Source organism: Dermacentor andersoni, chromosome 2 (assembly GCF_023375885.2).
Source record: "Dermacentor andersoni chromosome 2, qqDerAnde1_hic_scaffold, whole genome shotgun sequence".
NCBI lineage: Eukaryota > Metazoa > Arthropoda > Arachnida > Ixodida > Ixodidae > Dermacentor > Dermacentor andersoni.
The window spans coordinates 39,009,370-39,035,557 of NC_092815.1; the positions used below are offsets into that span (position 1 = coordinate 39,009,370).

The 26,188-nt window shown below is 51.1% G+C and overlaps 1 protein-coding gene across 4 annotated transcripts in view; it reads left to right on the top strand.

Annotated features, from left to right (window-relative positions):
* ck (unconventional myosin-VIIa ck) overlaps positions 1-26,188 on the top strand; it is a 173,079-nt gene that overhangs the window by 35,072 nt on the left and 111,819 nt on the right. Inside the window, exon 1 of one of the 4 annotated variants that reach the window (XM_072286384.1) lies at positions 9,000-9,023. The exons of the other annotated variants lie outside the window; for them this stretch is intronic. The gene's annotated coding sequence lies outside the window, so the exon portion shown is untranslated. Of the gene's footprint in view, positions 1-8,999; positions 9,024-26,188 lie in introns of those variants that run through there. 4 annotated transcript variants of the gene reach the window in all.

Sequence of the window (26,188 nt, forward strand, 5' to 3'; positions counted from 1 at the left end):
TGCCCACGGCTTTCACGCTGACTGAATCACGTGTTAGGGGCACGCGAAAGTCAAAGAGGTGAAGTCGTTCGTACGGTTTGATTTGTTATTGCGTCGCGCAGGGGCTGGCAGTATTATTTGAATACGAACGGAGGTGGTTACAATGGTGGAAGTGCGAAGACATGCCACCACCAGGATGATCGTCAGCAGCATTGTCGTCGTCATCATAATTATGGTGGTCACCATGCCTGCTTCAACGCGTTTGTGAAGTTTGCAGTTGTATTTTCTACATATCTTTCATCGTGACAGTATAAGGTACCGCTCCTCAGACCACGACGGCAATAGAAAAACGCAAGGGAGCGGAGATTCGCGGAGGGAAGGGGGTATGATGGGTGTAGAAAAGAGCAACGTCTTCGAGAGGGGGTTGCATTGTCGGTACATTCTGCGTTCTGTTCGAAAGAACTGGCGACGCAGTGTGCCGACATTCAGGACCATTCGTTTGAATGCCAAAGCGCTTTTGCGGCAACCTGGAGCAAGCATGAACGCTGGTTGCCCTTGCGTATACGTGAGAGATAGGCCGAACTTGGTCTGCACATAATGCAAATACTTAGGGCTGGCACAGGCGCACTTTGGCAAGTAGATGTCCGTTGGAATGCTCGGTTTCCTCTCTCGTATTACCTTTCGACTGCGAAGGCATGCCAGAGGTGGTTGAGAAGTTTGGTGTGGTAGACATCATCACGCATGCGAGTCACGCGCCAAAGCTGCTGCAGCGGCGTAGTATATTTTATAGCAATGAAGAGAGTTGAATAAGAAGGTGGAGGGAGCCAAGACTCGGCGCACGCCTCTGGTGCGCTTCGAGGGGAGGGGTGATGGAAAGGAACAGCCGCGATGCTGCTTGGCAGAAGGAGGAGAGGAAGAAAGAGACCCGCGCGCATTCCTGCCTGGCTCCCTCGCCCGCCGGCTATGTTCCCATTCCCAGCATTGCACAAGCGCGCGCACCCTTCGCCGGCGGGAGCTTCCCGAGGCAAGGCCAAGGTGAGCTCGTGTCATCAGCTGCCGCAGGTTCGCCCACCCTCCCTCTCCTTCGCCTCCTCCTCCTCCTCCTCATCTGCGCTGCACTTCTCGTGCACGAACCGACGTGACAGACGCGCCGACGGCAGACGCGTCGGAACTTTCTGAGCTGTTGTTCCCCGCAGGTCGCTTTTACTGTGCTCGTGTCAGCAGCGTCCGTTGTTGCCTGAACACTCCGCCGCAGGGATAGGCCACCGAATAGAACCGTAGGTGTAAAAGAAGCGGTGCTGAGGAACCTTATTCGCACTTAGAAATATTAACCTAGGCTATATTATCAAACTACGCCGCTGCAACAGTGAAACGACCTCTCTCAGCGTGAAGGCAGAATTTATTAGCTAAAGTAGATGCAAAACACGAAAGACGCGGGTGGCGCCGCCGTCTGGAATTTTCCATACCAGCTTGCCGTGACGTCATTGATTTTTACCGCGTCAGCTCCGGCCTAGTTATTTTTTCTTTTTATTGGTAAAGATGGGCTACGTTGCATTCTAAAGGCACTTACAGACTAAACTCAGCAAGGCTCGAGAACTTTTACCGCGCCACAACGGCCCGAATGCGACAAAGGGCTTTGGAATCCGTGACGTCACATTGAGGTACCCATGCTGGGGTTTTGATGCGAACTTGAAGAAAGAAAAAAAAAATGTTGTAAATCATTCCCTGCCATGAAATCAACGAAAATAGAGTTCTGAAAGACTATCTTATTTGTCACCATAGTACTACTGATTGTTTCTGTTCAACGTTTCTTTAAGCTGAATTGATATCTCACTACTTGAATAGGCATAACGGTTACTCTTACTGTGATCAGAGTCCTGGTAAGCCTTCGCAAAAGCGAGGCTGAAGGCGATGCCCCACCTTGTAACTCCCACACTAGCTCCCCGTGACGTCATGGATTTGGACGGCGTTTGCGTCGCAAGATAATTGTTAATTGATAAACGACGCTGACTAAAGGAACAAACACTCAGCCTATTTAGTTTTGAAGAACTTTTTCGGTACAGAAGCCGCCTAAGCCCGTTTGAAGTTTGTGACGTCGCACTGGCGTACCACCCGTACCGGATTTGCAGATTTTCTGCACTTATAACTTTATTTCTTTTTCTTAAGAAATGCATAGTTCCGAGATTACTGTGCTAGTATCAAACAATTTAGTGCTGCTTTTATTGGTGTCCTTCTACGGGAGAGTAAGCTTAGATTTGACATTGTGCAGAATAATCTGACACGAACGCATCAGTGTATCGCCATTTCATAATTGCAACATCAAGCCTTACACGCAGGCTCCATGCAGTCAGGCTGAACAGTGCTAGAAACCAGCGGATACGCATGTCCATTCGTGCGTACAGATTACCGTCTCGACCTCTTGGATACCCGCTGTCTTACATATGCGATGTGATACAGTCGTACGATGTGCGGACGATTCAACTGGCTTCGGTGCCAAAAGACATGCCCAGACGCCTGTATCGTTCTTGTTGTTGTTGTTGGCCTGAGAGGTGATTCTCCTGCCAACCTCTCCCACTTTTCTTATCCTCAGACCTATTTCTTCTCTCTCTCTCTTTCTTTCTCTGTACCACTGCACCACAGGAATCGATCCCTGGACATATATCGATTCCGGTACATGACGTTTCACTGGCGGACGGCCGGTTTTCCTTCCGTGAAACTTCCTGCACGTTGAGGATTTCCACAGAACTTGAATAATGAAGCATATTTAGAGCTTACACTTTTTTTTTTTTTTTGCCATATAAGACGGCCTGTTGTCTGACGTTGTCCGCAATTCAGTGGTTGGCCTTGAGCTCTGTTGTATCGCGGTTTGCATGACTTGTGACCTTTCCCTGTTCAAACATTCACCTATAGCATAACGATTAGGCCTCATTTCATTTAAGCTTGATCTCGATTGGCTGCGTGCAGTTTCATTCAGAGACGCGTTAGCGGTGGGAGAGGAGGCGGGGAGGGGGGTAGAAGCAGCACAATGGGCCTCCTTCTGCGAGACGGTGCATTTAGTGGCCTCACTTTCAGCGCTATAGCCGCTCTCTGGGCCGTCGTTCAAGGCCGACGCTGCTGAATCGTTTTATGGCATACCCGATGCAAGTAACGGCGCGGCACGATCATCGTTTTGTTTCCGGAACAGAACCGGTTCTGAAAGAAACTTGCACGCCGCTGATGCTGCTTGGTGTGTATAGTATACGTCGAGTCACCGGCTCCGCAGCTGCTTGCTGCATAGCTTGTGCGCGCACTCGAAGGGGGGGACTCTGAAATGGCGCCCAAACTTTGCGTAATTAGGTCGGCGCCCTAAATGATCATCCGTACACGCGCGAGAGCTCTCTGTTAGCACGATGCCTGCAGTGCCAGTTTGAGGAACCTGTTGTAGCGTAAACATAAAACAAACGCAAAGAACAGAATACTCTCAAATGTGATTTATCATTACAGTCCCCTTGCAAGACTAGGAAAAAAACAAAGATGTACACTCAATGCGCAAGCGTACAGGATCATCACTGCGAAGAAAAAAAAAATGTGAGAGGAAAGAACGATTAGTCTGTTTGGCTGCACCAACTATGCGGAATATCGTGCGAAAGCGCATATTCTTGGACCAAGTTAACCGTTCTCTTGCACCAAGTTAGGCATTGCGAGTCCGTTGTTTGGCCGGTTGCTAGTTAAATCCTTTGCAGTCGCGAAGTTTTGGTTAAATTGTTGTTTTCCTGCACACACGACACGCATAGTCATGCACACTGGGTTGCATAATTCACACAAGTTTGGTTACTCGGTGGGTACAGGAGGAAGAGGATTGCAGGCTTGCACAAAGAACGTTTTCTGGATTCACGCCGTACTGACCAGTGTTTTAGAGCAGCCTTAGAACTTGCATGAAGCGTGTGCGAGGGGAATCATGTGCTCCGCTATACAGTTGAGCGGAGGGAGGTGGGCAGGCTTGGGTGGATAGTTATACCCGTTGCTCACATGCTACAAAGGCACTTTAGTTTGGGCGAGCGATGACACCTTCTTCACACCTTCTTTTTTTTTTTTTTTCAACCTCGGGAAAGGCCAAAGCCAAGATCGCGTACAAGGGGGCCGTGACGCAGTCCAAGTCCTTCTTGCGCCACAGTCTGTCGCACACAGAACACGCAAAGCCAAACTGGTTGTCGATGAAGTCCCGCTTAAAGATGGCCGTCGCAGCCGTTGCCAAAGACAGACGTTCCTCGGCCTTGCGATGCTGGTATGCAACGTCCGCAACTAGTTGGGCCTCGCTGTTCATCCGTTTCGGCAGCGCGCTTGGCACGCTCGTACAGTTTGTCGATCTCCAGTCGCTTCTGTGGTTCTTCAGTAGTTTCTTGTTCTTGTTCCTTAGTGAAATGAAGTAACCCACTCTGGGGGATCGGCCATGAATCGGGCGGTGAAAAACACTTATCAATTTACTTTTCTTTCTTACTCTTCTTCTTTTTAAAGAAAATAAGGTGAAATAGTTTCGTTGGCACGTTTCAACGCCACGAATTGTCTTCTTTGATGTTGCAGTCGCGATCGTTTGGCCACATCTTCGTCGGTTGACTCCCGCTGCATCTGTCGCCGAGCTCGTTGTTGTTCGCTGCGCTTTCATACATACGCGCGCGGGCTTGAAAAGAAGAGGCTGTGCACGCAAAACGCGCGCATGAAGAGGCTTCACACCATAGAAGAAGGAAGGCCCTGGCTAGCTCGGATCAGTTTAAGTGTATGTGGCTGAAGTCACGTGGGGTTTTTCGTAAAGGAACACTGTGACCGGTGTGCCAAACGTCAACGTTGCCATAGCAACCGCGCTCCTGAAGCTCTCGCTGCTGCTCTCGGCCTCTGGAAAGTGTGATACGATTTTTCGGGCCCGTGTCTTTCTCGCAGCAAATTTTGTTCGCGAGACAAGCTGACTTTGGAGTGCAGTGTGTCAGCTTAAAAGTTGTGTTTTGGGCTTGCAAGTGTCATTGTCAGCCAGCAACAGAGACACTCAAGCAGTCACGGTGCGGGTCTTCGTCGTCTCCTTCAACGCCCTACGGAAAAACGCAGGGGCACGTCTGCTTCACTAGAAAAAATCGGAAGATTCTTATAAGCTTCGCCTTTAAGAGTGCAACGCAAAAGCATTCAAAGATCCCTGACTGCTTTTCACGCTTCCCGGCAACTGCAGCTTATGTAACCGTAACGTTTACCTGGAAACGCTGGCGGCGAACGCTATATGCACGTATGCGAGCTTTGAGATTACTTCTTTTTTCGCTGTCACGGATGCGTACGGATGCGCGGAGGCGAGCGCCATCTGGATGGTGTTGCAAGGAACCGAGCGGGGCCCACCGCTCTACGAATGGTAGAAACGCTGGAAAAAGGGTTTGCGTTTGAGTTTCCGCGTGACAGAATTGCGTTTTCTCGTATAGTGAAGTTACAATCCGACACAATCATGCCTGTAGGTCGTGTGTAAGTCTTACTTTACGATTTTTCTGTCGCATTTTACTTTGAGAAATTCAATTAGTTCAGTAACGCCTCTGCGCCACGCGGAGGGCCTGCGTAGTTCGGAATGATTTTTCGCTCACGAGACGCCCGGCGCCGGACGCCGACACCGGATTTTCTGCAACATGGGGCCCTTAACGCTTTCGCGTTAAAACTGTTCCAGATGTTTCGTAGGCTTTGTTCTGATGCGCGTCATCAGTACACCCTTCCGGCAGCTCGTAGCAATGCGCGTTGATGCTCGCACCTATCTGCTCCGGCGAGCCGAGTGGAGGTGCAAATGCAGATGGTACACCAGCATGGCTGCACTTCCTGCTTCAAAGACGTCACGTCAAGGCCCCTCCTATTTTGTTTCTTTCCTCCATGCTTCATATACACAGAGGCGAAATCCAGGTTGGTAGTGTTGTAGTGCTTTCGCACGAAAAACGGATTCTTGCTTTTTGGTAGGACAGAAATATAACTGACACACGATCCGTGCCGTTTTTGCCTGATATGAAAAGAGGCATGGATTACGTCACTTTATTTCTGGCTCTGTTTAAAAGGGAAATTCGTTTTTTTTCTTATTCATGGTGAGCCTGTACGCATGCGCATTGTTTTGTACATTTCTTCTCCTTCCTTTTTATTGTTTCCTGCTGCAATAAATCAGGTTCTTGAGTAGCGCCCGTAGTGTCCTGTCTCCTGTTCTTTTCATACGCGCGCGCGTGTGTGTGTGTGTGTGTGTGTGCGTGTGCGTGTGTGTGTGTGTGTGTGTGTGTGTGTGTGCGCGTGCGCGCGCGCGCGCGCGCGCGCGCACCATTTAACTGATTATGCGGTATCGGGGCCATGGAAAGCTGATAGCGATCCCTTGTGCCACTTTGTCACACTATATAATGCGCTTAAAATTATCGCGCGAGTGTTCTCGTCATCGACGGAAAATTATAGATGGATTGCACGATATCGGTTATGTCGCTGTCAACGCTTCACACGAGCAGTTAAGTCGAATACGGCAAATCAGTTCTCCCGAATCCCGCAAGGTGGAGGAAGGTTCACGAAATTGAAATTTGTCGTTCACCCTAATATATATATATATATATATATATATATATATATATATATATATATATATATATATATATATATATATATATATATATATAGCACGAAGCTACAAAGGAAACGCGTACGGGTTTCTCAGACAGAATCCTTCGCATTTGAGGAAATTTTCGTCCTGCATCCGGGATTCGAATATTTGGTGTAAGTCACTGCAGTTCTAGCTTTGTCTGCTCTCTGGTTAAGCTTTGCGTCACAAGATGTATAGATGCCTGTGTTAGCTATAGTACACGCTAACCCGGTATTTTGCAAACGCTGATAACATGTTTACGGAGAAGCTGAAAAAGTCTAATTGGGACGCACACCCGCGAGAAAAAGTATACGGGCCAGGAATTGCGCGATAAAACTCATTTTCTGCTCTGTCTGTGAATGCAACTTGAAATTAAAGACTGCAGTTCCAAATTGGCATTACAAATTTTCTAGTGCACTCGTCAGCTTCCGTTTATGCATGCTAATTACAAAGAAATTACCACCTGCAGCTTTTCTGCACGGAACGAACCTAGAGGGCTGCGTGGGTTCGGCTGTGCATGCAGCGACGCCTAAAAAGCGCGCTTCGACGTGAGCCAAGGCCAGGCCCCCCCACCCTTTCCACCGGGTTGTTTGTTTCTCTGGCGCTCGCGAGCCGCGTTTTCTTTCTTTTTTTTTTTTTTTTTTTTCCTTTTTACTAACGGGTGTGACGGCTCTCCGTCAACCTCGTCGTTCGCTTTCAATCTTTGAGGCAAGCGGCGCCGTTATACGGGGAGCGCCGCCGTGTGCAATCTGTGAAGAGCCTTTTTGTATGCGCATTCCGATGGCTTGGAAGATTGAGACATATGGGCAACGCGTACTTGTCCGTACTTGGCCTTACGCACCAGCCCACCCTACATTGTTCGGTCGTCTCGTATATCTTAAACAAGCTATGCGATCGCGCTATTTGGTGCGGTTCCATGCATCCGCTCCTGGCTCGTATAAGCTCCTGTGCGCTGGGCACTTATATACAGCGACGTTCCCGCGTTTCGTAATATGAAGCGTTGTGCATGCGGGGGCATTCACGCCGCCGTTAGCATTGTACTATTACAGTTCTGTTAGCGATCGCAAATTTCGTTTTATTTTCGCCTGTCACGTCCCTTCGATCGCTCTGATAGGCGTATAGTATAAGTACACCCGGCCACAAAATATTACGGACCATGAAATTTGAGAAAAAGCTGAATATCTTCACAACCTCACAACGCAACCTGATATTTGCATTTCGGGCATCGGCTAGAATATGTTAAGAACATTTTCGTATACAGTTCTACTGGCTACTGCTACAGGCTGCTTGGAAATTGAACGTTTTCTGTGATACCGTGGTCCATAAACTTTTGTGGCCGGGTGTACGATCTGCCATTGGTGTAATCTGTTTTTCGCGTCGTAGCTACACGGGCGCCGAGCGCGTACACCCGACGTCTGCATGAGCGGTGTGCATACTTCCGTAATTCGAGGTTCTCATACTTTCGTGGCAGCTGTATAACACACTTGCTAAACATTCTCCAGGAGTCCCGGTGGAACATTCAAGTTTTACATGTTTGGGTGGCTTGGCCACGCGTCCGCGTCCAGCCAGCACTTAACATATGCTTGCGTTACGTCTAATATCTGAGGGAACCTCAGCGCGTGATTGGACGAATACGGAAGCACGAAACAAGAGAACTCTTCACATTATACACCCGTGCCAGTGGGTTATTGTAAACGCGATGCCTGCTACAGATATGCGTGGACACAAAGAAACAACGCGCGTTGGTCACACTTAGAAAACAAAAAAGAAAACATCGCTTAATAAGTTGTCTGAAAAATCCATTGCTGTTTTGCTTGGTGAGACAGGCCACACTGGCACATTTTTCAGCTTTGAATTCGCTTCAGGCTGATCTCAACTGCAGTAATCTTTCATGCAAATTTACCTCGGCTGCTATGCTTAAGCAGCGTATCCGCGCCCGTTTAGTGTAGCGAAGTTAGTGGACACCCTTCGCTCTGCACTCGCGTTACTTTGCCAATGTGCAGGAGAGAAAACCGCCCGTCTCGCTCTAAATATATAGAGAGCTTGAGCATACCGATAACGCCCCACGGTTATCGGTACCGTCCACGCACCGTTGCGCGTGCCAGCTAAGCCGCAACAGGTGCATACGTAGCGCGGCTCGCATAACTACAGCACTTGCAAAAGTCACAGGTCGCCGAGGAGACTACGGCAGAGCGGTATAGCTGTATACGCTAAAGCTCGCTAATGTGGAGGCACGAGAGAGAGAAAACGAGATCAACCTCTCACAGAAAGCTTCTTGCCGATGCTCCTGTGTCGTTCTGAAATGAGGCACGCATCCTCGCACCTGCCAACGCGCTGTTTCGATACACTTAGGTAAACCTTCATAACGGCCTCGGCGGCTCGGCGACGATCACGTGGTGGTACTGAGCACGCGAACGAGCGAAGGCACTGTCAGCTCACGGTGAGTCAGATCTTGCTGAGCATTGCTGTGGTAATACGTAGTGGAGATCCTTAATTGTATTCGTACCTCTCTTTGTGGTGTGTGTGCGTGTGTGCGCAGTATCCCGTACATTCGCCCGGATGTCGAATGCACGCCTTGTGACTGCTGTTAGCATATACTGGCATCGCGTGCGTACACTGTAGCGCACATTCTCGTTAGTCCCGCTCTGGTTACCTGGCTCTCTATATATTGCCTCACGCAAACCAGTGCACGGGCTCCACGCATCGCCTCGCAGGGCCGCGTAGAACTTAGAAAAGGCACACGTACGGGCATTCGGATTCCTTGTACACAGCGCGTTCGGCCGATACCGCGCGTCGTCGTCAAAGCTCGACGCCGCGCTTCTGCTACGCACATACCCCGTCTCGTGTGAAGTGGGCCGAAACCTCCCCGTTAGTTGCAGGGCGCCGCGCGCGCGGTCACTGTTCAGCTGCCGATGCTTCTTCCTCCGGCTGTACAGACGAGGGGCCGATGAGGCGCGTCCCTCCAAAGGAGGCCTCTTCGTCCTCTTCCTTCCCTTGCCAGCATGCAGCTGCTTGAAGAACGCGTGGCGCCTTCTTTCCCGCCATTATTTCCAAAAGCCTCTGCAAGGCTCGCGCGAAGGGCCTATTCTTTCTGCGGAGCTGACCGGCAGTCAGAAGCGACCAGACGCGGCACTCTTTGGTGTTGCGTGTAAACACAGCGGAACGGCGTCGAAGAAAAGAAAATACGCGAAACAAAGAGAACGAAAGCGGGGCGACCAACTTGACCGCGCACAGCGCGGTGCGCCACGGCTCGTTGCTGCCGCGTCGCGCCTTTTAAAGAATAGAGTGGCGCCGCTGCCCTTATTCGCGCCCAAGATTCCAGGGGCGACAAGGAGACAGCGGACACAAACAATGCTTGTCTGGCCGAGTCGTTCGTCGGAGAAAACGGCGGCAGCGAGAGAGAGGGAGCGATGACGGTGGTGGGAGAACCGAAAAGAAAGGCCCAGAGGCATCCAGGGAAGAAAAAAAAAATATACACGCCAGTGGCGGCCCCAGAGGGGACGAACGCCTTGTGTGCGTATCGCAGTCGCACGCACGGGCCAGGGAAAAAGTCCCCCGAAAAGGCGCTGGAATGTCGTCTCGTTCGCTCACGCCTGGCGTCCTCGAGTGTGGTTGCCATCTCTCGCTGTTCTGGCGCGACGGCGGCGGCGGCCACCGTCCGTGCGAACTCAGGGTCGTTCTCGGCGCGTTCGCACTTCGCTATTCTCGTCGGCCAACGATGGTCGGCAAGGGGTGAAGGGTGAAAGAATGGGCAAGATGAGGAAAGGGACACCCGATGGGCGTTCTTTTCACGCGCCCTCCTTGCCTGCCGTCTGTGCTTGGCGTGCTTTGGAGGTCGTGCCTGCGTTGGCCCTGAGGCCTCTGCTGCCCACTGGCGTGCGGCCGCAGTCTTGGTGGCACCTTGGGGTCACGACGACAGCCATGCCGCGCTTCGTGCCTATCGCTTCTTCGCGCGCGCGCGTGTGCCCGGTTCGGCGCTGTTCTTTTGGCAGCGATCTGGTAGCGTGCTGCTCGCGAAGTCGTATACGCTCGTACACGAGGCTAGGGGATCGCGTGCGTGCGCGTGCAGCCGGGAATGGATTAGCGATTAGCGCGAGATTAGAAGCGGAGGCGAAGTTCGCGGGTGGTCTGCTCCTCGCCGGCTTGCTCTCGTCCGAGAGGTGCTTAACATTTGATAACTGAATGATTTGCCATTGCCACCCCCCCCCCCCACACACACACACATCTTTTTTTTCTTTTTGCACTGGCATGCGTGTACAGCAAGCAGCGTAGAAGCCACGGATCGACGCGTGTATTTCAGTTTTGAATCCAAGCTTAAATATGTATTTTTCAGCTTCGGGTCTGATGCCGATATCATTATTTCAAGTACGGGTCAAAAGCGTTGTGAATAGGTTGTCCAGGGCTAGTGGACTGATGTCAAGGCAAGCTATTAGGTGATAAAAGTTGCGCGAATCTCTGCTTTTCCTTAGTCTTCGTTAAGAATCGGCTGGTGGCGTCAGCGCCGTGACAATCACTGGACTATTGACGACATCAGATTGCAAACTTTCGCGACAGCTTGTTAATGATCACGACCGCTGTAAGTGACGGTCATGTATTCCCCAAGGTCGTCTCCCGACGGTGTTGACATTTTCTCGTGGAACTTAGCTCATGCATGCCATTCAAGTGCGTATGCATGCCATTCAAGTGAGTATCCACTAGATGGGTAACTGTTCCTGCAAGCTTTGATAAGTGAGCAGCTGGCAGCTGCTGACTTAAACACGGTATTACTGTATAGTAATAATTATTATTATTTGTTTTGAAAACATATATACATTTGACGGGAAAGGAAAAACGAGGAGCAGGCTGGCAACTGCCATCGGAAGGGGCACAACGCCTGCCTATTCTTCAGAAAGGAGGTGACAGAAGCACAGAAATTGAAGATAGGAAGGAGGGGAGGGAAGAGGAAAGAGAGAAAGAGGACAAATCTAAAAGTTTAAAGTAGAACACACAGTACAGGTCACACATAGTAGCGCCGGTCACTGAAGATCACGCTACTACAGAATGTTAAATAGAAGAAACGGTGTCTGAGCCACAAACGTGAACCCAAGTTAGCTAATTCTAGAAAAGTAAGTAGAGTGCGATGAGCCTGATCGCGTCGAGAAGCACAACCACTGGAGTACAAACATTCGTCGAGTGTCGTACACCGCAGGCCAAGGAGATGATGGTTCTTCACTAGCGACATGCATGCACTGCGCACTGAATGCGGTATACTCCGACATCAGTGCTGAAGTGTCTCGCAGCAACCGCAAGACGTACACGATGGACTGGTCACACGTCCTTGTCTGTATAAACGTTCGCACACGTTCACACTGACCTACATATATAACACATTGCAATGATAAAAGTGGTACATTCGGACGAACGCCTGAATGACAGCATAATATGATAGATTTGCGTGTCGGTTGATCGGCATGTGTCTTAATCACAGTTTCACTCGTCAAATATTTGCGGCCGCTATGGTGTTGACGGACTGCGTTGCTAGGTGGGTGCAGCTGGGTAGAAAAGAAACCATTAAGCGGGGGACGCCTACACCCCGCGCCATGGACACCCTCGTGCGGACAGTCGACCGTCGTGCGTACATAATCCGGAAGGTGCGGCTCGATGTAATCCCTTCGGGACGGTGCTCACGCGATGGGGCGACTGCACGCACGGCTTTTTTGATAAAGCCCTTTACTTTTTGCTTGTTGGGGGCGTCGTCTCTTCGGAAGAACATAACCAGAGTCGGAAGTATTATACCGCAGCGCCGCCGCTGCTGCGTAATCTCAATCGAATGCATTACACGCACGCCGTGTATGTGGCTGCTGCCTCGATCGGCGGTGATCGTGCCGCCGGGCAGCCGTGGCCCTGACATCAAAAACACGACGCTTGCATGAGAAATGCGGCGCCGCGCTCCCTGAAAGCGCGCTCTTGCCCCGTCACTCGCGGTATCCGTCGGAGCTTGTTTTCTGCCTCTTGCTTGCTCTCTTGCTCGTTGGTACTTCTTTCTGCGTCAATGTGTAGCGCTCATAAGCGACGGCCGGGTGTGCACGTTATGTGAATGTTTACAGCTCCCACGTCGAGACGACAGAGCGCTCTGTGCGCTCCTGTCAGACGAGGTGAGCGGCCTGTACATAAGTGGGTGCGTCGCTCGCCTTGTGCGTAGTTTTCGTGTGACGTCACGGACGTGGCTCTCGCCGTGCTAGTACCCAAACATGGCGGCCACGATGACGTCAGGGACGCACATTGTTTTGCTTTTTGACGACCACTGTTTTTCACCGCTCTGTCACTGTTACCGCTTTGTCGTTCGATGCAGGGCGTCCCTGTCGTGCTCTCGTCCTGTCACGTCTCTTGCTTACCCCGCTTCTCGACGTGCTAGTACTTACAAATGGCGGCCGCGACGAAGTGTGTGCGAACTATCTATACGGGACCATAACTCGCATACAGCTTTCTGTGGCTATGAAGGGAAAGCTACGGGCGCGTGGCTGCTGCATATGTGTTACCGCGCCAAGAAGTCCGGCAGCGTTGACAGTGCTTTCGGTTGCTCGGAACAGACGCTGAATCGACGCAGCTTCCACGTGCGACGTTTTCGCGTTTTCCCAGACGCGAACGGGAAAAGCCGCAAAATAAGTAAACTTTTACACTCGGTGGTGTGTTCTGTCCTATTAACTGTTGCTAATAAGGTGCTTATGCTTTCTCTTCCCCAGCCTAACTTAGCGTTGATTAAAACGCGGGAAAGGCGCTCTCACTTGTGCGCGCTTTGCCTCCGCAGCTTTCCCCTCATAGCCACAGAAAGTTGTCCGCGAGTATAAAAGCGGCCGGCAGTCGTGCCATAACTGCGCTGCCGGCGAACGTATACTGTCGTCTTTACCTCCATTCATTTTCTGTGATCTTTAGTCTGTTCTATTTGCCATAAACAATTCAATCAGCAGTAACACGGCCGCCGTGTATGGTCCTTAGGTAAGATGTCGTGTATTGCTTGACTGTTAGGCTCATTATATTTGGTCCCATTTTCTTGCTTGGTTTCATATACCTGGCCTATTGTAGAGTAACCGGAAGCGCAGTCGAGGACAGCAGAGAACTAGGCGGTGTGATTAAATTAGGAAATTCGCAGGCATGGGCTCGTGTCAGCTGGCACGAGACCATTGTATACGTAATTGGAGATATCGCAGGTCATTGCTTCGTCCTGCTGTGAACGTAAGTTAGGACGATAATAAATGTGGTGGCTCGGTAATGACGAAGAAGATATCTGAACGCCGCAGAGGTTTCGCGATCACTTCGTTTTGAATGTTTGCCTTTAGTGCCCCTTTTGGTATCTTGTTGGGCGTACTTTTCAGTCAATTCAGTGTGGCCGATGCCACCTCGTGGGTACGAGCCATGTTTTGAGAGAATAACAGCAACCCAATCGCTGTGTTGTTTTACATAACGCCTGCATGTCGTAAGCGCGCGTATCTGGCTGTTGCATGTTCACATACTCGAGGCACTCAACGACGTCACATTTTTATACCGTCGCTAAATCTGTACGTCATCCAAAAAAGCCGGGGCACTCCCCGTAGTAGCTCTCAGTGGCTATATGGCGTTGCGCTGCGGGGCACGAGGTCGCTGGTTCGATCGCCGCGGCCGCATACCGATGGGAGTGGAATTAAAAAAAAAAAAGCTCTTGTGCCGTGCATAGGGTGCAGGTTAAAGAAACCGAGGTGGTCAACATTAATCCGGCGCCTTCAACTATACGGATCATTTTTAAGTTTTCCGTTATTTTTAAAAATCGCCTAGCTGTTTCCGATAACATAATTCTAGTCCTTGAGCTGGATTATTCAGAGAGGCGGACACTTGCACGTGAAATCGATACATATATTCAACTAGTTAAAGGCATCACTTAATTAACTGTTTAATTGATTACTTCGCGGCGCATATTGCAATTTACAAATTGTAGCACGTGAACCTCCAAGGACTATCCACTTAGAATGAATTTCCAGAATGACACCATATTGGAGATGTGCGCCATTAAACTCTCCGTAAAGGTAGTCTTGTTCCGCTTACTTTCTTTAACGGAACCCTCTTTTATGCATTGAAGCACGAACGTAACCGGAACGCCCATGTATTTCGTCTCGCGCTTTGGTAAATATCTCGAAACCGGTCATCCTCGAGGTTCATTTCAAGTGGACACGTCTTGCAAGCTCACCGGCTACAATTGGTAAATTGCAATATGTGCCGTGGAATAATTAAGAGCGTTAATTAACTGAGATCTTGGGAAGTCGTTTCTGGTGCTTTGTACGCTGGTGGAGGTCTGCAGCATGATAACTGTTAAATAAGAACCTCGGTCGCAGAGCCTCGTAGTGGGGCAAAACCTCGTTGAGGGTCCATGTACCGAGTTCCTCTTTCTGACTTTTACGGGCTCAAGGTTCTCTTCGTTATTAGGTGGTTTATCACAGAATGCTCTCTTTATCGCGTGTTATTCCCGGTAGCATTTACAGAGTGACGCGAGAATGAAAAAAAAAAAAAAAGCGAGTATAGAGGAAATGCCTTTCATAGAGTGTCCACGCTTCTCGATGGTGACGCTGGATCGGGAGGATGGACAGGAGAGCAAGTATCGCTCACTGCTCAATGACGAAGTGAACACGACCGGCGAGGAAGGAGCACGCGAGCCAGCGCATTTTGTCCATTCCTCTGGCTAAAATAAAAGATCGCACTTCGCATCTCGGAAGTCCAGGTCAACCATCGATTCGATAAACGTTGCCCGACCTTGTGATTATAGATTGACAGGCCATGTATTACCGGCTCACGTCCCTTCGCGTACGTCCTTGATACGTCTGGCCGTACTACCTACAGAAACAGTGCGTCGTTCCGCTGGCACAGACCTCTATAGTGCGCAGTTACCCCGCTAGCCACCCTGGAAGCAACGCGCGCGTGTTTGGTGGCGAAGCTAGCGGGCAAATCGCGCCGCGTTTTTTACCCCTTTTTGCGTAGTGCAGCCTCGATATGAACTCGGAAGGTCCTGCGAAGTCGCGGTGTCGTGCGCCTTTGCGTGCTATCTTTCTTTGTTTCGAATCATATGCTTGTGCGCCCTGCGACTCTCCGAAGCTCCGAAAGAACTTCGCTGACTTCATCAGTTACCTTAATTCTTTTCATTTTTCTGTAACGTGCTTCCGTACCAGGCGATCGAGCTTTCGTCGAACTGCTACCTAGTGAAAAATAACTGTCACTCTCAATCATCACGCTTAGGTTTGTAGCGCAAAGAGCCCCACGGAGTTCACACTGCAGGCCATGTATGGTGGTTGCAAGACGTCCTGCAAAGACGGTACAAAATGCGCCCCTTCCCGCATCGCTACACTTCAATCACTATTTCGTCTTCTCTCAATGCAGAACGTCAAAGGGGAGCTAGCCTGACCCTTTGCCGTTTACGTATATGAACTCTCTCTCTCTCTCTGTTTCTCCTTTGATCCGTGGCGCTCTGGGTGCTCCGACAAGAGTCGACTCCCGCGCAGACGGCTGCGATGCCCGACGCTGTCCAATCACCCCTGACGCCCGCTGCCGCTGCTTCCGCTCTCTCCCAGCCGTGGGAGGCGGTGTCGTCGACGAGATGCTGTGCGCGATGGCGCGGAACTGTTTTCCTCCTCGTACGGAATGCGCTGCCGCTTCCGACGCGTAGCGGCCTTGACCTCGGAGGGCGGCGAGCGGCTGGGCCGCGTCTGTGCCGCCGTTGAAACTTTGCTGCCGCCTGCTGGACGGAATAAACTTTGTGCGGGAGGGAATTGTTCTGGTGGCATCGCATGCGTCCACCCGCGTACTATAAGAGAGTCGCAGTTTCGCTCGAAAGGCGAAGCATCGATTGAGATAGCAAATTAGTAGATAGCTATACTAAGTAAGGATAGTAGATTTATCGGCCGTATAAACTTGTAAACATTCGCTTACTAACTAAATTAACAAGCACGCTGTCACGCTCGCACAGGTAAACATGAACACATCTCGCTCGCTGACAGCGGAAACTCGCTGTCAAAACGCTGGAGTGAGAAATCGCGGCAGAAGCCGCGAGCGAATTCACCTCCGTGCATCTCTCGCTTCAAAGCGAATGAAACGTCGAAAGCACAGCGCATACGAAGCTACCGGCACTGGCGCACTGTACAGATCGCGTTCAAGATGAGGCCCGTGCGCGAGCTCACTTTGGCCACGTCGCAGATCGCTTTCAAGATACGGCGTCCGCACCTCCGCGCCGTAAGCAGCAGCCGCCGGAGAAGTACCTCCCCCCCCCCCCTCCCCCCCTGCTTCCTCGTCTCACCCCCGTGCCTCGCACGCGAGAGAAGAGTTCGCGCTTCCGCATCGCCTTCCTCGCTCGCATACGCGAGATTGATCGGCGTTCGCCGGCTCACCCTTGCACGCTTTCACTCGCACGTATACAGCATACGGCGTGCGGCGACGATTTTATCGCCCTTGGACGTTATACGGAACCTCACGCCGACGCCGACGACAGAAAAGTGCCTGGAGTGTCCACATACTAATTGCTACCGCAGTAAAACGCGTGCGCGTTTTAGACGCCTTCGTCGTATCCCCTTTGGGCTGCGTGTGCTTGGTTTAGATCTTTAGCGCCTTGAACGCGCGCGCTACACGGAGCTGGTGTTCTGATGCCAGTTCTCTCCAATGCCTCCCTCAACCAACACCATTGTCCCGACCAGCGCACTCGATCGCGCCGTGTGCCGGAAGCCGCTTTACCGACACTGACTGATTTTCCTTGTATGGATGGATGGAAACAACTTTATTCTGAATCCGGCAAATTTGACGACCCGGGCTCAGGTCTCCCATGAGGGGACTTCGAGGCCTTGCCTCGTCGCCGCCTCTCGGGCTTGCTGGACAGCCCACTCTTGTGTCTTGAGGTTGGAGCTGCGCAGAGCGGCGGCCCACTTCGACGCAAGAGCCTCCGGAGCTACTGCCATTGTAGCTGATGCAACCCGACACTCCCACAACATGTGTGACAGCGTCGCTCTAGTGTCCTGACATAGTTTGCAAAGAGCAGTCGGGTACTCCGCGGGGAAAATGTGCTGCAATCGCACCGGACTGGGGAATGTTTGTGTTTGCAATTGTCGCCAGATGACTGCCTGGCGACGTTTCAGCATGGGGTGAGGTGGGGGCAGCAACCGCCTGCCTAGCTGGTAGTGCTTGGTGATGTCACTGTACCTGACCAGGCGTTCTCGCGTGTTTTGAGCCAGCAGTTCCGAACTCGAAGAGGCGGTCTCCGATTCTGCGCGGCGGGTCAGTTCTCGCGCAGAGCGGTGTGCTACCTCGTTCAAGTTAATGAGGCCCTCATCGGTGGGGGTGGCGACGTGCGCTGGAAACCATATGATGGCGGTGTTATCGAAGTGCTGTCGACCAGCTTTCCTTAGGATCTGGAGAGCTTCTGAGGAAATGCGCCCCCGCGCGTAGTTGCGAACTGCGGATTGTGAGTCGCTAAAAACTACCTCGCAGAGGGGGTCGGTAAGCGCAAGCGCAATTGCTACCTCTTCTGCTGTTTCGGGGTATTCCGTTGCGAGACTGCACGCGTGCGTAAGCCGGGAGCTAACGTCTACGACTACCGCCGTGAATCGGTGTTCTCGTGTGTATTCTGCGGCGTCTACAAAGCGCGTAGTCCTCTTTCCACCCAAGGAGCGCAGCAGTGCCTTGGCACGGGCCTGGCGTCGGCCCCGATTAAATTCGGGGTGCATGTTTCGAGGTATAGGGGCGACAATCAGCGTGTCGCTGAGGTCAGGTGGAATGACCTGTTTCTGACCGTGTTGGACATGGTAGTTGAAGCCGAGTTTCTGCAGGATGTACCGGCCCGTGGCTGTCAGAGACATGCGTTCGAGTTGAGAGGTTCTTTGCGCATCCACGATTTCCTCAAGCGTGTTGTATACCCCCAGCTGTAGCAGACGAGCAGTGCTTGTGGACTCCGGTAGGCCAAGGGCGATCTTGTAAGTCTTGCGTATAAGGGTGTTGATTTTCTCCCTATCAGTGACATTCCAGTTGTGGAAGGCAGCCACATAAGTGATGTGACTGATTGCGAAAGAGTGTATGAGGCGCATGACACTGTCCTCCTTCATGCCCGTGTGCTTGTTTGTAATGCGTTTGATCAGGCGGGTAGCCGCCGTAACCTTGCCTTCGATTTTGCGGATAGCTTCTATGTTTGACCCGTTGGCTGTTATATGCATGCCTAGGATGCGTATCTTCGGGACTCGGGGAATGCAGGAGCCGTCTTGCGTATAGAGGATTATGTCGTCACATTGGCGCGATTCGGCTGTAGGCTTGGGCCGGCGGCGCGAGCGGTAGACGAGCAGCTCCGATTTCAGTGGAGATAGTCGGAGACCTGTGTCTTGGAGGTAGGTTTCGACTGCAGATACCGCTGCTTGTAAGGTGCATTCTATCTGACCGTCACTGCCCTTGTTGACCCACAGGGTGATGTCATCTGCGTACATTTTCCTTGTAGTATTTTCCTTGTAGTATACTGTACTGGTCGAGACATTTTCAGTCCCTATAGTGAAGCTCCTTAGTAAGCAAGTGTAGGAGACATTTCCTTCTACGAAATTGTGCATCCTCCGCAGCGCTTGATTGGCCCGTGTTTAACTACAGTGTAGAAGATCCCCGTGCTCCTCATTTCGCAGAGCAAATTTACTACTCCGTCGTGTGGAGTAAAATGGTTTCAGTGGAACTATTTGCAGAAATACTAAACGTGAGGCTCGCACTAAATGGAGGGGAAGGAAAAAAATATAAAGAAATAAGGAAAGGCAGAGGTAGGTTGAAGATTCGGACCGATTATTTCCAGCGGCTACATACAGTCAACCAGATGCAACCCGGTTCTGCTGCTCTTTTACTGCGGCACGCAGCAGCTCTAAACTGTTTGCTACGTCCATTCGTTCCGTTACGCTGTTACGCGTACTTCCCCATCATTTTTTACCTAATCGCTCCGCTGTATATATGTTAATAGACCTCCTCTTCACTATATCCCATTCCTTGTGCTTAGTTAGCTACTCCCATGCCCCCATGGCTGAGTCCTGACCGCCGTGTAACTGTCTAGCGCACTCAGTATAGTCGGCGCTTAATCGTTGGTGTTGTCAGCGGTCACTTCCTCGTCTTCCTTTTTTCTTTATTTATTTGCATAAACAAGTTACTAGTCTTTGCTCACCACCGCCAATAGGCATCCAACTCGTGCCCCTGTGGCAATGTGTATGCAGTTGGAAGCCGGATGCACTAACCAGTGACGCGTGCACAGCTTCATTCTCTTTATTCTTTTTCACTCTCGCTATCTTATGTTAATAATCACAGCGCTTAAAGCGACATGTACAAGCAACGTAACTTGATAAATAAACTATCGACGCTCACATGACGGACGCAATTATGAAGCCGCAATGCAATCACCCAGATATAGGCAAGCGGTATTTGAGCTTCCCTTCCCTTTCAGCACGTGTATGTACGAGTTGCGCGCCAGCCTTTTCCTACCACGTATGCGAACAAGTGACATTCATAGTGTCAGGCACTACGAGTGTCAGTGGATCACCCCCAAACACTTTGTTCATACTTCCGGATAATTATTTAAAATCCGAAGAATCAGCACGTGAGGATGGCGGCGAAATCGGAAATGCAAAATAGGCACAAAGATAGAATGATAGATAGATAGATTGCCACATGGTAAAAGCTGAGAGAGAACAAACAATTGGCGGCAGGCATTTGCTGAAATTGTATCTGTGTCATTCGCTCTTTCTACGTCGTTCTTACCTTGCGACGTTCTACCAATAACGAGAACGAATAAATGTCCGAGTACCATCGCCATGACGGGCTTTTCCGAACCCTTTCTACTAGAAACAGCCGTTTCTCTTTCCACCTTTTTGGCAGCCTAAGGACCTTGCCAACGAGAGTTCGCTGCTAGGCCTTGGAAGAGCAGCAACGGTACCAAAACTGCAGAAGGGAGGGTGGGATTTTATCGCTCCCTAATAATAGAGAGTTTATATTATGGACGCGAGAAGCTTGCGTTCCGCTTGCGTGTATGTAAGGTGATTGGGTCTCAGCAAAATTCAAACAGACGTTGAGCTCTTGGGTAGTCAAGCTGCTTTCGTCTCCTAATCTAGATCTCGCTGTTGAAGTGGAGCGGCGAGGTTGGCTGGATATCACTGTTTTATTCACCAGTCATTCTTAGTGTAGCTGTAGATGTAGATCCTTATGTCGTGATTGCTCGTACCTCCTCTGAGGGAGAGGGAGAATAAACTTCATTTAATAATTTAAGCCGGCTGTTCTTCGCCCGAGTTGGGTGGCCTTACTAGTCCAGGAAGCCGTGCGTTACCAGCCTGGCCCTGCTCACCAGTCGTTGCTGATCCTCAAGGTCCGCGCTCGTCAGCTGATCCTCCCACTGTTCATTACAAAACTCTGTGGGATTAGCCGAAAAGAAGATGCACGCCATCTTGATGTCATCGTCTTTCTCCTCCTTCAGCCCATTGTCGCCCGCCTTGGTGGCGTAGTGGATATGGCATTGCTCTGCTAAGCCCGAAGGCGCTGGATCAAATCCCGGTCGTGGCGGTCGCATTTCCATGGGGTGTAAGAGTTGGTGTCGTGCATGTCAAAATGGGTTAGCTGGCCCATGCCGTCGTCCGACTCATCCACACTAAGGGCGTTGTTGAAGGGAGGAACCTGTTCTCATCGAGAACGAGAAGTGCTGGGTTTATTTACAATATATTCATGAGGAGTGGAGAACGTTACGTTCCATCAGTCTAGCATCACTGAACTGAAGCGCACTGAGGAGCCGAAGAAGTTCGCTTAAACCCCTTCTGTCCTCCCTAGATCCCTAGGCCAGGGAAAACTGCCGCCCCACCTTCTTCCGACGGGAGCGTCCAAAGTCGTCGAAGGATCCGCGTTGGAGGGCGAGGGCTCACACAATCACTTCCTCACCTTTGTTCACTGTACACACAGAAATGAGGGGAGCTTCGTAGATGGGAATTGTCACGCTTGGCTGAAGCTGGCGTGTCTTAGTTCCTGGGATGACCCAGCACTTAGCTGGAGCACCTGTCAAACGACCGTGGTGGTTACCGGAGTCCGTGAGGAAATGCCGTATCGAACACCTTTTCCAGGAGTTTCTTGCTCCCATTGGTCCGTGACGGCGACAGTGAACCAACAAACAACACTCGATCCGCCAGACGTGTCTCGCCTTGCTGGCGCCGCAGGTCTGTCCGAGGCGGACGCATATTGCCTCGGACGCAATGGAAGTGGTGGTGATATATGCGTAGTCCAATGCGTAGTTTATCGCGACAAACGCTGGCGCACCTCATATACAGCTCCATGATGCAGCCGCAAACCCCGAGGTTTATATAGTTCAGCGATTAATACGATTAGCATTATTTGAGAACTTCGGCCAGTTTGCGGTATGTCTGTATGTTTGTCCTTGGCTAACCTCTTTCCCTGCCAACTTTGTTCATTGGGCAGTCCATGGCCTAATGGGGAACCCGGATTCGAAACCTGCCGTCAGACCAAGTTGGGTCACTGGTTATTTGCCGCTGGGTATATGTGCCGCTCTTCAGTGAACCTCTGAAGACAACCCGGGTCACTGGCTATGTGCCGCTCATCTCTGACGCCAACTTGGATCACTTGGAACTATTGGACGCGTGCGAGTTCTCGTTGCTCTTGGACGAAGAGCTCGCTTACTAGCGCTGGATATGTGCAGCTGGGCGCGTGCCACTGTTGATGGCACATAACCGGTGCACCATTTACACCAGTTACGCACCCTTCGTAGGATAGATTGCTAATCGTATTAACGTCGCCAACGATCTCCAAGGAATGGATGCGCCGCCATTTCTTTTTCGTAGGTTCCGTAGCATCGCAGAATAGGCACACGGCTTCGCTAGAAGCGATTTTTTTCTTTCTTTCATCCCAGCGCTTCTCCAGCGGCTGCGGCACAAGCGGCCCAGCAGCCGCCCGGCGTCCCAAGTCGGGCGGCGCGTCGCGTTGAATGAGCTGCAGGGAGCGGGTCAAGCGAGCGTGTCAATTCTTTTCTGGCAGCGCGCGCGCGCGCACCGCTATCGCGGCTGTGCTGCTGCCGAGCGCGCTTACGCGCTCTTGTGCGCGCCTCTCCGCCGAACCAGCGGAGCGTCTGCGGTGGCATGCGGCGGCGACCTACATCGCGCCCGCTGGCGCCTGACCCACTTGGGCGGTGGACCGCCGGCTTGTGGTCGCCTCAGCCGCGCCAGATCGACAGATTGGGAAGCACCGTCGATGTTTTTCTTCTCTTCTTTCCCCTTTTCTTTAATTCTTTCATTACCCGCTGACGAGTATAGCTAGGCACCGCGGTTCTATCGTTTCTCTTTTTTTTTCTTCTTTTCAATTGACTATAGAATGCGCCCCGGTTGGACAGTAAGTGTTCGACATTTCGCGTCGCGTAGTAAACGAAAAAGCCGCACAGCCCATGTCTGGATGACCGCGTCCCATTCGGAGTAAGAAACGCAGAGCTGTTCACGATTCAGCCATGCGCCGGGTTCGGTGCGCTGCTTCTATTTCTTTTTCTTTCTTTGTTGTTCATGCATTAATTGTCACCATGAGGAATGATAGAAAGAATGAGTACTTCTTCTAGCGTTTCCGATCCTAGGCGGCACACTTCTTTAAAAAGCTCCCTGCGTTGAATGCGGTTTAAAGGCGCACATCTAAATGGGATTAAGCGAAACTAGACTGTTGGACTGCGATTGTGAAACTCGTCGTGCACTTTTCGGATACGATCTCTCTCTCTCTCTCTATCTCTCTCTCTTTCTCTCTCTCTCTCTCTGTGTGCGCGTGTGTGTGCGGGCGTGTGTGTGTGTGTGTGTGTGTGTGTGTGTGTGTGTGTGTGTGTGTGTGTGTGTGTGTGTGTGTGTGTGTGTGTGTGTGTGTGTGTGTGTGTGTGTGTGTGTGTGTGTGTGTGTGTGTGACGTCATGGGGATCTTATGCGAGAATTTCAATGTGGTGTCGTCACCCTTCTTTGCTCTTGCCTCGTTTCTAGGGTATCAGTTATCCCCTCGTGACAAGCCTGTCCTGATTTGTGATTCCAGAATTGCGCTCTACTGTGTCTATAGGTTAACTGAACATTTCTGTTTAGTTCCATTCTATGCGCTGTCGCTTCCGTTCCAAGATCAGGACGCGTTGATAACCTTGCATGAACGAGCCTGTTCCAAGCCGCGGTCGTCATTGTTTCTTCAGCACATATATAGAGTAGGATGGGCCCTGCTTTACCGATATCTTGATCCGCACCGTAGCTCACTAAACGTGGATGCGTTTTCTGCGGTACAGAACAGCCAACTCTTAGGCACCTCATGCGTATCAGTGGGCGTGCCAAACCCTGGGCGTATTGCCATTCGTCTTATCAATGTTCAACTGACAAAATACATGCAGCACTCATGTACGTACTGGGAAGGTGAAAAGTTTACGGGATATGGGTACCGCGAAAAAGTCGAACGTCAGTCCAATTTTAGCTTGTATCAATTAAAGTGGCACTTCACTGTGTTGTTCGCGTGTATATAGTGTACGCAGCGCATTTGAAATCCGAGCTGCGTGCCCATGCTCAGGAAACATCCAGCTCTCTCCCACGTCCCATAAACTTTTTACCCTGCCTGTACATTTTACTGCGACGGCAGTTCAGAGCTATAAGCCGGGTTTTCTGTGTTCGACCGCACTTTTCATCAGGCGACACCTCGTCCTCAGCTTCGCCCTTGCCATATGGAGAAGAAAACGAAACTTCCGGGACTGGAGGTTGTGGAACCTTTCGATCTCAGGGGTCATGATCGAACTCGTGCCCCTGCGGCAATGTACACAGTTGGCAGCTATGGCGCCACATTCGCACTTGGCAGTCTGAGCGGGGTTTTCTGGACCACGGAGGCTAAGTGGTGCTGCGTCCGTGCACGTATTTTGGAGGCCACAACAGCCAATACTGTGGCAATCCATAACGACGTTGTGCGTATCTCAGCGAACATTGACAGTTTTCATAAAAACGCACTAAAGACGAAGACGAAAGGAACACGTACATACGACAGGAGTGGCGCTACTTCCAACTGGCGTTTATTTCAAACGATAATCTGTTTATGCTCTTCCCATCAGGTGCATCGTGCACTCATCATCATACACAGAAAAGATTGTATAAATGAATCAGATCATACACACGATTGTATGGTCAATCAGTTCATGTGCCAAGAACATGTTTTTAAACGGACAGCGGCGTCATCTGTGGGAGCCTGCTGCCGTCGCAGTTAATGAGTGCAGTGTTGGAGCAGTTTATAAGCATGCTGATGCCTTTTTTTATTTTCCTTTCGTTGCACACGCAGACCTGTAGACGTGTATGCGCATTTGCCAGCTCGCTCTTTTCCTCCGCCTTTCCTTTCCGGTTAGGCTACCCGCTCCACCGTATCGATCAGCGCAGCAGCTTATTCTTTATCCTTTATTTTCTTGTTCCCCGACGTCTTTCGCCGTGTAGCTATACCGCTGGATATCGGGGCCAATGTCTTTTACAGACACCTCGCGCGCCCAGCTCTTCGCTGGTTTTTCCGGCCTATATTTGTGTTTGTGTAAAAACTGTACGTGCTTGACTCGGTTACCTCACTTATGCGGCACTGTTTCTCCTTTTTCTTCTCCGTGTAATCTGGACTGCAGAAAAGAAACGAAATGAGAGAGAGAGGAGCAGGAGAAGCCCAGGAAGTCTGGGTGGCAGTTCCGGGGTGCAGTTTAAAAAAGAAAAGAAAGAAGAAAAAAACGTTCGGGACACCCTCCATCCCTCCGCTTTTCTCTACCTTCCCGTTCATTTCCTGCAGCCTTAATGGGCGATGTGTTTGTTGGCTTGTGACCGGTCAGTTTCCGAAGACGGTGCGCGCCGTCTTCCTTGCTCTGGTGCCTCGCCCTCCACGCGGACACGCTCGGAGTGACCGGCTAAGCAGTCTGACCTTCTGGGACGACCGTTCGCGCGCGGCTACGGGACCCCCCCTCTCGCGTGCTCGTATACGCAGGCAGCGTGCTATTGCACAGTCGCCGACGTCCACTGGTAGACCAGGCAATCAGCGGACCAATCTGCTGATTGCTTCACCGGTCGCCGCCGCACAAGTTTAGCGGGTTTATATAGTGGGCAACCACATACGCGCGCGCATTGAGGTTGAACGAATTGAAACACGGGCACGAGACGCCGGCAGCTCGTGCTTCGGCCGGGTCCCGGCGGGATCTCTTCATCTACGAGTCCGGTTGCGAAGTAATCGTGTGCGAGTGTTGAACGGCGCAGGCCCGCGAATGGTGGAACGTTATCGCCTTGCGGCACCGTTGCTTTCTTTCTTTCTCTACGTTTCTTTCTGCCGTCGTGTTCTTTTCCTGGATTTGAGCTCCGTGCAAACTCTCCCGTGCTTGAATCCTTTTTCAGCACTGGAAGCTCTGTCGGCCGAGTATACATGTGTCGTCGCTGTTGTAGACAACGCTAGCCAATGGCGAAGACTTCCAGCCGCACTGCTAGCGGCATATACCGTAAATTGCTCGTTGCAGCGAAATCGATTTGTCAAATATATCGCGCAATTCGGAGAGGTTTGCTTTTGCCAGCAATAAATGGCATAGAAGCAGTGTAATGCGCGCGTCATTCCCGCGAAGTAT